This window comes from Cibotium barometz, chromosome 9 (genome assembly GCF_041138505.1).
Source record: "Cibotium barometz isolate CiBa-2024 chromosome 9, ASM4113850v1, whole genome shotgun sequence".
Taxonomy (NCBI): Eukaryota; Viridiplantae; Streptophyta; class Polypodiopsida; order Cyatheales; family Cibotiaceae; genus Cibotium; species Cibotium barometz.
This window is the reverse complement of record NC_141054.1, coordinates 8393873-8405044: the sequence shown is the minus strand read 5'-3', so window position 1 is coordinate 8405044 and position 11172 is coordinate 8393873.

Genomic DNA, 11172 nt, shown 5'->3' with positions numbered 1-11172 from the left:
CAAAGAAATGGGATTGTATTTGGTATTGAGATGGGAACATATACAACTTGAAATTATAGATCTAACCAAGATTGAATTGCATGATATTAGGCAATATGTGGGAGGTTATGCAAGATAAAGAGTAAGATCTAATGAGAATTAGCATAAAGTGCACGATAACAAACTTCAAGACAAAATCACTCTTACATTCTTACTTATTTTATTCAACGTTGCATACACCTTTATATAGGCCCTTTGAAAAGTGTCCATTGACCATGTGATGCCACATGCACCTAAGCAAGTGCGCTTCCCTTGTTTGCACCTCTAGAACTTTGCCACTTGCTATGCATAAAATACATAACACATATCCTTTGAACTTTCACCTTCTAGGCATTTTTTAAAACTATATACCTTTGTACCCATACAAACGACTTTGGAAAATAAACCACACACTTTAAGACCAAGATATGTCCTCCCTCTTATATAAACCTTAGGATTATGAGATCATAATTTCCAACACCCCCCGTGATCTAGTAATCCTACTTAGACCATACATCTCGCTAGATTGGCCGAAGGCTCCTAATCATCTACACGATGGCCTCAACCAGCATAGAACTCTAAACATCATAGTAGGGACACATAGAAGACCTCTCCATAAGATTATAAGAGCTACAAATTTTCCAACTATCTAAGCTCACTTAGAACAATTACAAAGCAATGCTCTAATTGCCTAAGCTAACTGAAACACACAATGTATAAGTGGTTCCATCTTCCATGCGATGGTAAAGTTCTTGTGCTTCCTTTTGGTCTTGCAACCTTCAATCCAATGATCACTTTTGCCACATTCTGTACTTTTCTTGAACGTCGATGCCATTGTTCTCACTAGAGCATGTAACCCATAATGGTCTTACATGAGACAAGACATACTAATGGCGCCACCAAAATGCCAACGATCAATAAACCATGTCAATGGGAACGTAGATGCATGGTTTGCACCGGTGAATCTGATTTATTGAATTCTAATGATGTAAATTAGTGTTCATGCAAAAGATGACGGGGGTCTTAATTCTCAGCTTTTGCCCTAAGAACCAATGTCTACCCATTGTAAAATATTCAAAGCTTTGAAATAAATGGTATGCATGTTGGACCCCTACCCCCCTATATACTATACAATATGTCTTACCAATGCATGACGATGATGCACATGCATATCGAGTAGAGAGTCCCATCTAGGGGTGTCATACACACACTGATCTAGTGTTTGACTAACTAGCAGCATATGTCCCATATTTGCCAGAAATACCTTACACCAAGAAATGCATATGAATCCTCATGCATGATCCCTTCACGATTCTCACAAAGTAAGAGACAATTGGTGGCTTCATATAATGCATACGTCACTCTTCAAACGCCTTACTCCTTGATCATGAAAAGTAGACAGCCTCTACTCCTCTGGACCGCCTCCATTGTATCCTAGAGTCTAATTTCTCTATTTTTCCCATTTTTCTAAGTTTTTTCAAACATAAATTTGGTTTCATTTAGAAAGCACATGTTTATTCAGGTCCATCTTACCACCTGCTTCCTAGTGGTGTATCTAATTTCTACTTCGACCAGATCTATAGGCATAGCTTAGACCTCATCCAATCCTATGGGTTTAGCTTGTTGCCCTATTGGGCCTATGGAGCTGGCCTGAACTCACACATGCATAATTGATATTCCTAATCCATTGCTCACACACCCAACTAAAGTTATGAAAAGACAGTTCATGCACACAATCCACGGTGAATATTTCTTTTGACATTTAAACTTAAAACTTTTATACATTAAAAAGCATTGAAAAACATACATATTGAAAATCATACTCTAAACTCTAAAATATCATCATCTAACTAATAAATAAAAATCATATCACATGTATCCAAAAATATCCCGTTGCACCCCGCCTCTGCTCCTTGAATCGGGAAGATATGCACCGCTAAGCTTGAGCACCACTAATCATATCACATGTATCCAAAAATATCCCGTTGCACCCCGCCTCTGCTCCTTGAATCGGGAAGATATGCACCACTAAGCTTGAGCACTCTAACTTGTGCTACCATCTAGCGGAGGAGCCCACAAGTCTTGCATCATCCCAGATTAGTAGGAGCTGGTTCTATTCATACAGGGGCGTCCAGAGGAGCCACGCAATGATGTGGAAGTGGGAGGAGATGTTGGGCATGATGATCATGACAAGTAGCTCTTACATAGGCCTTTTGTTTATACATGGTCATATTTTTTGTAAGAGCTATGCTCATAATTTTTATAAGAGCGCTAGCTTCACTCATATTTTATTTTGTAAGACAACAATGTATAAATTTTAAAATTCCCAAAGTATCAATGTTTCCCAAATTTCTTGATATGGTGTTTGGAGTTTTATAATGCTTGTGAGATAAGCTTTTGTTGTCATTATTAATATATATAACTTTTCTTTGATTATCTCTATGAGGTTTCTTAATGAGTTACAAAATCTTGAATATATCTTAAGGGGCATCCCATGCAAAGAACCCTTGATTCATACATAACTAGAAGATGATTTTGGAAGTTTGAAAAAATCCCCACACTCGTGCAATGTCCATGAAGATTTTCTTTTGGTGTTGTTTTGTTAAGAGGTTAACACTTGGGGTATCATCTTAGGCTCAGGGGCCAAGGTACCTGCTGTGTTAAAGCTCAATTTGAAATATATAATAAAGAATCCTCAAATTTTTATTGATGTAGCATGGTCAATTTGATGCAAAAGGCTTTCTTGTGGAAAAGCCCCAAAAACTTGTGGGTGAAGGTTTTCAATTTGATGATTTTCTCAACATTTGAGAAAAGCCCCAAATTCTTGATGGGGTAAAAGCTATAATTAGGGCAACTTTGCCCAAATTTTTGAAAACCCCCAATTTGTGTGGCTCTAGGAGATTCACTTTGTTGATTTTTTTCAGGAAAAGCCCCAAATTTTTACCAAGGAAACACCTATGATTTGATAATTATGCAATGCTTTCCCTTAAAATCATAGGCAAAAATGTATTGTAGTTTAGAGGAAGCAATTGTTCCACAATCAACCAGGTTAAGAGTACAGTTACTCTACTTTTCATACTGACGGAACTTCTAAGTCTCGGTCAATTACTTGGCTTAATTAAGACAACTTTTTCTCAACTCAATTCAATTAAGTGTTAGCTTCATATATCAAAGAATAATACTCTATAGAGGTGAAGCAAAATATTGACAGAGGGTGTTTAGGAAAATAGGGTTTTTTCTATTGAAAAGTGATTGATGGCAGTAATCATAGATCAAGGCTCTAATACCATGTTGGTATCCACAAGATCAGAGCTCATGCTGTGGTGGGTGGAAGATGTCCATGATGTGAGTGTAGGAGCAAATCATGTGCAAAGAGAGATGGAGATGGAGGTTCAAGCCATGGAGATGGTGAGAGAGAGAGAGAGAGAGAGAGAGAGAGAGAGAGAGAGAGAGATAGAGAGAGAGAGAGATGTGACAGTCAACAATAGAAAGAGATTGCACATCATAACAATGATGATAATACTTCCACCATTTACAATGCTTGATATAGGCACAAAGGCCCTATCTTATGTTCTCTTTATAAAAGTGTGTTCACACACCACTAGACACTTACTAAGATGAGTCCTTTGTAGACGACTTAAGTATATGGCCATGTATTGTAAGTGGCAGAGTAGCCTTGTTGCTACAATCTACCACTGAGATTTAGCTCGCCATCACACTGATTCGTCTCCTTCTCTCCTTGCAAGTGGGGTTTACATATGCCTTAGATAAGTGTGTACGGGGTTGACTTTCGTGTGTGGCTTACAGTAGCATAAGTGCCCATAAGCTGCACTTGCATGCCTTCTTAGAGTGCAAATGCTAGTGCTCACCCCCTCGGCATATGAAGTCCATGGTAGATTCGAGTGGAACAGACTCTTGGGGGGGGGGGCATTGTAAGAAGTTCCATGGTGGACTTGAGTGGCATGGGGTCTATAGTCTCTAAGTGTCCATGCTCGGGCTACTAGAACTTTGAAATATTCAACATGGAGTTTAATGATCTGATCTCCTGATCTTGATTTAGAATTCATTACTCTAGGACTCGTGTTTTCCCTCTTGCTTGTGGAAGTTGTGGCTGGACAAACTTGGCTGTTTTCCAACAGCTGCATGGAGTTTAATGATATGATCTCCTCGTGTTGATTTGAGTATTACAACTAGAATTCATTGCTCATTATAGAATAAAGAGAATGTAGGGGAGAGGGAGAGCTTGAGTTCCTTGCAAGCAAACACACACACACACACAAGAGATAGTAAGACTTTAGAGAGATATGGATGGCTAAATTTTCTTATGTCTCCTTCTCTTCTCTACAACCATATAACTAAAAAGATAAGATTACATACTACAAGGGAAAGTACTCTCCTACAATAACATACAATGGTCGGTTCATAGTGTGAACTTGACTATATGACTAGCGCTATAACTATGCCATAACTCTAGTACTCCAAAGTGGTTGTCACATGGTCTATCATCCACTGGCAGAATATCAACCATAATCTCACCAACCATACCAATGGCATAAGTGCAGGAGCTATCACCCAGGGGAGTCATCAATGTTGCACTAGTTAAGCTTAATATCTCAACACTCCCCCTTGAGCTTAACTCCACACCCTACATTCTAAGTAAGCTCCTAAACCTACGAAGCTTCTATGTGCCCAATGTCTTTGTGAAGATGCCACCCACCTGATCCTCTATGTTGACATATACCAAATTGACATCACCTGCTATAACCTTCTCCCTCACAAAGTGATAATGCAACTTAATGTTCTTCATTCTAGCATGTTATACTGGGTTATTGGCCAATTGTATGCTACTCCTTTTGTCACAATAAATGACAAATGGCCTATCCACGGGCTCACCCATATCACCAAGTAGCTTCTGAAACCAAGCTACCTCACAAGCTACCATAGTGTACTCTGCCTCTGTACTCAACAAAGCAACTATTAGTTGTTTCTTACTGCTCCAGCTCACAGCAACACTCCCAAACAAAAACATAAAGCCACTGGTAGACCTCTTGTATGTGACACTACTAGCCTAATCAACATCTGTGTAACCCATGTAGCTGTATCTCTGTACCAGCCTCATAGAAAAGTCCATAATCAACTGTGGACTTTATGTACCTAAGAATCTGTCTAGCCGCATCCAGGTGTGGCTTCCTAGGGACCTACATAAATTTACTCACAAGTCCAATAGTATAGCTTAAGTATGGCCTATTAATTGTCATGTAGATCAAGCTACCCACTATGCGCTTGTATGTAGTGGGGTCCTCCAAAAGCTCACCTATATCTGTGGAAAGCTTTGTGTTCTACACCAATGGCATTGAAATAGGCTTACAACTTGTCATACCATACTCAGACAACATGTTCAAGCCATAATGCCTGTATAACAAAATGCCATGAGGTGATCTCACCACCTTTATGCCCGAGAAATACCTCGGCTCACCTAAATCCTTCATCTCAAATGTCTGCTCCTGACATCATGTATGTTAGCATCACTTTCACTAGTGATAATCAAGTCATCCATATAAATGATTAATAGCATGATTCCTCTATCTGTCTTTTTCACAAAAAGTTAAAAATATGCATTGGATATATGAAATCCAATGGCAATAAGATACTCCCTGATCTTATTTGACCATGCTTTGGGTGCGTGATTCAAGCCATATAGGGATTTGTGTAACATCACATAAAATCTAGGTGTACATCACTATCATAACTTGGTGGCTGCATCATGTATACTCCTTACAAATCACCATACGAGAAGGAATTCTTTATGTCCATCTAATATAAAGACCAACCCTTTGCTATAGCCATAGCAATGATAGTTGTCATGGTTGCCATTCTTACAATCGGGCCGAATGTCTCCTTGTAGTCAATGCCATAGGTTTACACATAGCCCTTGGAAACCAATCTCACCTTATACCTGCTCACTAAACCATCTATGTTATGCAACCAATCTTGCCTTATACCTACTCATACACATATGTGTTATGCTTGACTTTATACACTCACTTACATCTAATTTCCTTGTTTTTCTTAGGCAAAGGCACTAACTCCCATGTTGCATTTGCATCCAATGCTGCCATCTCCTTATTCATGACATCTTCCCATTTTTTTATTTCTAAGTGCATGCTTAAAACAAGTGAGCTCCAACTGTTGTATTGCTTTAACCATGTAAGCATAATGATGGGTTGTATATCCATCATATCTCAACTTATCAATAGGGTGGTACCTAACCCTCGTAGACTGTTTCTTGCCGATTTCCCCCTCTGCGGAATGGCAAGACAATGGTCTGAAGTAACAGACCAGTCAGGCAATGCCGTGAGAGGCGAGTAGCCACCCACCAGAGCTTTTGGATTTGAACACCATCTCTAGAGTGGTCATGGGGACACTCAGAATACCGCTTTGCTTTAGAACTCCACACTCTCTCACTCTGCTACTACATAACTCTCTCACTCTCTCTATAGTGCACAGCATGTTTATTAAAATAGAGACACAACACTCTTATTCAACACATTACAGAGAGTAACACAGAGACATAAATGAATGGAAACATTGCTCTTTGTTTACTGGATTACTTCCGAAATCATTGTAAAATCATTATAGAGCAACCGCTCGATACAGAGACTACTATGTGCAACCTTTTTGTGGTAGTGATCAGCCACCCTTTGATGCTTTGTCTTCTTGATCTTGGCAACGGTTATTTTGGTGGTTATATTCTACCACCTTCACACGTGTAGTATCGAGGTGGTGCTCATGACTATGGCATGCCCGGTGCTGGAGCATTTGCTTTGGAACCCGTTCCCTTGACAAATTTATCTTTAAGCCTTATGAACATTTTTGGAGGAGTACAGTCCAGAATGTATACATAATTTGAGTAAATAGCATGCATTTGCATCCTCTTCAGCTTTGTTTCCTGCTCTTCTAAGCACCCAAGACCTCTGTTGTCAATCTGCGGAGTCTGTTGGTCAACACTATCACCACCAGTCGGAGTGGAGTCTACCTTAGAATTTCCTTTTTTGCCATGGGGATAGGTCTCCACTAGGCTGGTGCGGCTTCTTCATATTCTGTCGGATGTTCTGGAAGTGGGCTTTGTGTCTTTTTTGGATCTAGATCTCTAGTGCCCCACTTCCAGACATCGACACTGGTTGGTGGTTGCATCCTTGGTGTGACAACATCTTCCTTCCCTCCGGAGTCTGAGAGAACAAGTATTGAGAGCATGAATGCTCTAGAGGAAGGGGTTTCCTGGTCAATATAGACCTTATTCTATCTCTGTTCTGAAAGTATGTTGGCAGTTCTTTGTTAGCCTTCAACAGTTCTAAGAACATGACATGGAAGGCCTCAAAGAAGGGATTATATGTGCTGGCCCATGGGTCTATTGAACTCTTTGCTACCCTGTCTTTCAGGCACACATTTTCTTTGTTTAGAGCTTGGTTGGCATCCTGTAGCTTTTGGACCTCAACCAGCAGCTCTTCACGCTCTTTCCTTGGCACACCGATCGGCAACATCTTTGTGTTATCTGTGGCTAATTCTGCATTAGCCTTCACCACATGAGTTCTACTTGTAGCTTGGCCGCCTCTTCTTTTGCTTCACGTACCTCCAACATCCACTGTAGTCTAGTCTTCTGGGTCTATCTTTTCGCCACTTGACGCGCCTCCTCTATTTGCTTCTGGAGTGTCGTCTTGTACTCTATTGAATCTCCGAGCCTTTCTCTTATGAGTTGAGCCTCATTCTCCAGACAGTGCTGCATCTCTAAATCTAGTGCATTCAGCTCATTGATTGTGTCAATTTCAAACTTGGTGCTCCTCTTGAGCTTTTCTTTATATTCCTCTGCCTGTGTCTTGGCCTTGTCTCTGTCCTCCATGACTTTTCTTAAGATCTTTGCATACTCCAAGAAGGGTGTGGCGTCCTACAATTCCTAGTGTAATTCTGATTTCTTTCTGATAGATTTTTAGCCTCCTTCTCCCAGAGAGCTGCCTCCTTCTCCCAGAGAGCTGCCTTCTTCTCCCAGAGAGCTGCCTCCTTCTCCCAGAGAGCTGCCTCCTTCTCCCAGAGAGCTGCCTTCTAAGTGGTGGCCTTTAGGGCTAGCACCAGGTTTTGGTTCTTCCATCTCTATTTCTAGCACATTCAGCTCATTGATTGTGTCAATTTCAAACTTGGTGCTCCTCTCGAGCTTTTCTTTATATTCTTCTACCTATGTCGGCCTTGTCTCTGTCTTCCATGACTTCTCTTAAGATGTCTGCATACTCCTGGGAGGGTGTGGCATTTTGCAATTCCTAGTGTAATTCCTGATTTCTTTCTGCTAGATTTTTAGCCTCCTCCTCCCCAGTTAGCTACCTTCCAAACGGTGGCCTTCAGGGTTAGCACCAGGTTTTGGTTCTTCCATCTCTAATTCTGGTGCATTCAGCTCATTGATTGTGTCAATTTCAAACTTGGTTCTCCTCTCGAGCTTTTCTTTATATTCTTCTACCTATTTCTTGGCCTTGACTTCTCTTAAGATCTTTTTGTCTCTGTCCTCCATGACATCTCTTAAGATCTTTGCATACTCCTCGGAGGGTGTGGCATCTTGCAATTCCTAGTATAATTCCTGATTTCTTTCTGCTAGCTTTTTAGCCTCCTTCTCCCAGAGATCTGCCTTCCAAGCGGTGGCCTTCAGGGCTAGCACCAGGTTTTGATCCTCGTCTTCTGCTTTCTTGTCCTTTCCGGAAGTTCTTGGTTTGGGGGGGGACCCCTCGCATGCTGTGCTGCAGGTTGTTGCTGTTGTTGTTGTTGCTCTTTGTTTATGTCATTATCTTCACCTAGGTCATGGATGACTTTTTGAGCCTTGCAAGCCATTTGTTCCTAAATTGCAAGTAGGGCTTCCAGGGCTTGGTCCTAGACCTTGCTGAGTCTAGCCTTCTTCATTGTTTTTATGATTTCCACTTTAGCATCAAGCGGAAGGCACAAGATCTCCTCTTATTCATGGGTCTTTAGGGCTTGGACCTCTGTTTGGGTGACTACCAATGTTGTTGTGCTCTCTAGCACTTCTTCTTTTAGCCCTTGGATGGCATTACCCTAGACCTTGGCTCGCTTTTGTGCTTCAGCTAACTCTGCTCACTCTGCTCTAACCTATTCATTTGAGCTTTGAGCATATTTTTCTCATTGTGGTGAGGGTTGTGATTTTCCCTTTACTCAGCTCTTTCTGTTGGACTAAGGCCTTCTCCACTAGAGTGAGCTTGTTTTGCCATTGCATGTGCTTTTCTCTCCAGGTCCCTAGCTTTTGCTACTGCATTTTTGAGTAGTACATGTTGTTTCTAATTTAGGGCACACATTTGATTGATGGTGTTTCAGGCCTTTGACTCGTATTCTTTAACAGAAGCAAAGGCATGAGAGAGGATGCTTCGGGCCATAGTCATCAGCCCTTTGTTCATGTTGGGTAGGAAGTTGTGCCTCTAGTTCTCTGGGTAGTTTGGGGTTGTGGCTGGGTCCTTCTTGCATCTTTTGTGCTAAGGCTGCCACCCAAGGTTGCAGTTCTAGTGATATGGACAGATGAGCCCCTGCCGACAGCCCCTGCCCCCGTCGACAGCTTCCCCTTTTGAGCTTCTTCTTCTTTCTTTTTATGTTATTCCTCTTTCTCTCTTCCTCCTCTGTCCTTCACTTTTCTTCTTCCTCCTTTTTCCTTTTCTCTTCTTCCAGCTTTTTCTTCTTTTCTTCTTTTGCCGATTAGGCGGCTTCCTATTTTTGTCTCTCTTCTAGTTGCGTTTTTCTTTCTTCTTCTACTTTTTGCTTCTTTACTTCATCTGGGTTAGGTAGTAGCTCTTCGTGTGGGTTAGGCAACAGCTCTTCATCTACTCTAACCTTTCTTTTCTTTTTGGCCTTTTGGGCGATTTTTGCCACTCTTCATCATCCATGTCATCTTCGAAAGAGGTAAAGGTCACTCTAGTGGGTTTTGAGGATCCTCCAGCTTCACGGTGTGGTTGTTTCGTGTGGGATTCTCTAGACTTGGGATCCACATACCTAGTGGCTTATGTGCTGGCCCTTAGATCTGCATGCACCATTGTGGGCTGTTTTTCCTTGGCCAATGTGGCTGCTCTTTTTGCCAAGTTCTCCTTGTAGATGGTGGCACATTTGATTTTTTCTCCTGCTTCTATTGCCCTGAGTAGCTGTCGTCTAGTTTCCCCACGAACATTACATTGTGTAAAAAGAAAACAAACTGCTCTCACTTGGTCTCATTTGCCACATCCTTAACTTGATGCTGTTGCCTATTTTGGGAATCTCCTCCTCCACTCTCTGGGCTTCATGCTCATGCTCAATGCTTCATCCACCATTGGCAACCCCAGTGTATGGTGCACTGCGAGCTCCAAGATCTTGATAGGTTCCTTCCCTTCCATATGTACAATGTTTGTTAAGAAACTGGTTGATGAGTTTCCCCCCATCCTTAGGGTCTTGAAGATCCTCCCAATAGTGGTAATCGAGTAGCTTTTCAAAGCCGCACTTCTCGCCCACTCTCGATGTTTTTTTTTCCTCATGTTGGGAATTATCATTAGCATGCAAAGGCTTTTCTCTAGCCTCTTGTCTAGCCTTAGACTCTTGCTGACCTTTAGCATGGCTTTGTCTTCTGAGAGAGCATTGTGAGTTGGTGAGAAAGCTGTGTGCAAGAAAGTAGGTTGAGAGTATGTGCGTTTTGGTTCTTTGTGCACTTTTTTATGATGCTTTTTCCTTTTTCCTTCCTTTCTTGGGGCATTGTCATTTTTGACCTCCCACTTCTCGATGTGATTTGACTCTTGATTCATATCATCCGTCTGTCAACCTGGTGTAAAGGCACTAAAGTTTGATCATCGCCTCCCCGTCTTACCGTTGTATGTGGAGTTTTAATGTTGTTGTGACAATTGTCCTTCATACGGTTACTTATCCCATAATTCGCATTGTTGACGTGGATCTGGTTAGCGTACACTTAGTCGCTTGCTTCTTTGTTGTCTTGGCCTTGATTTGTTGTTGCAAAATTGTGTTCTTTTGTTGACTAGCCACCCCTGTGGAATTCTTCTGTAGCTCTATTGCTTTTTGTATTTTCCGCGTCATTGTCCGCTAGTGAGATCATGCCACAATGGATGCTCCTGACCAGCTCCTTTTCCTTTGATTGTT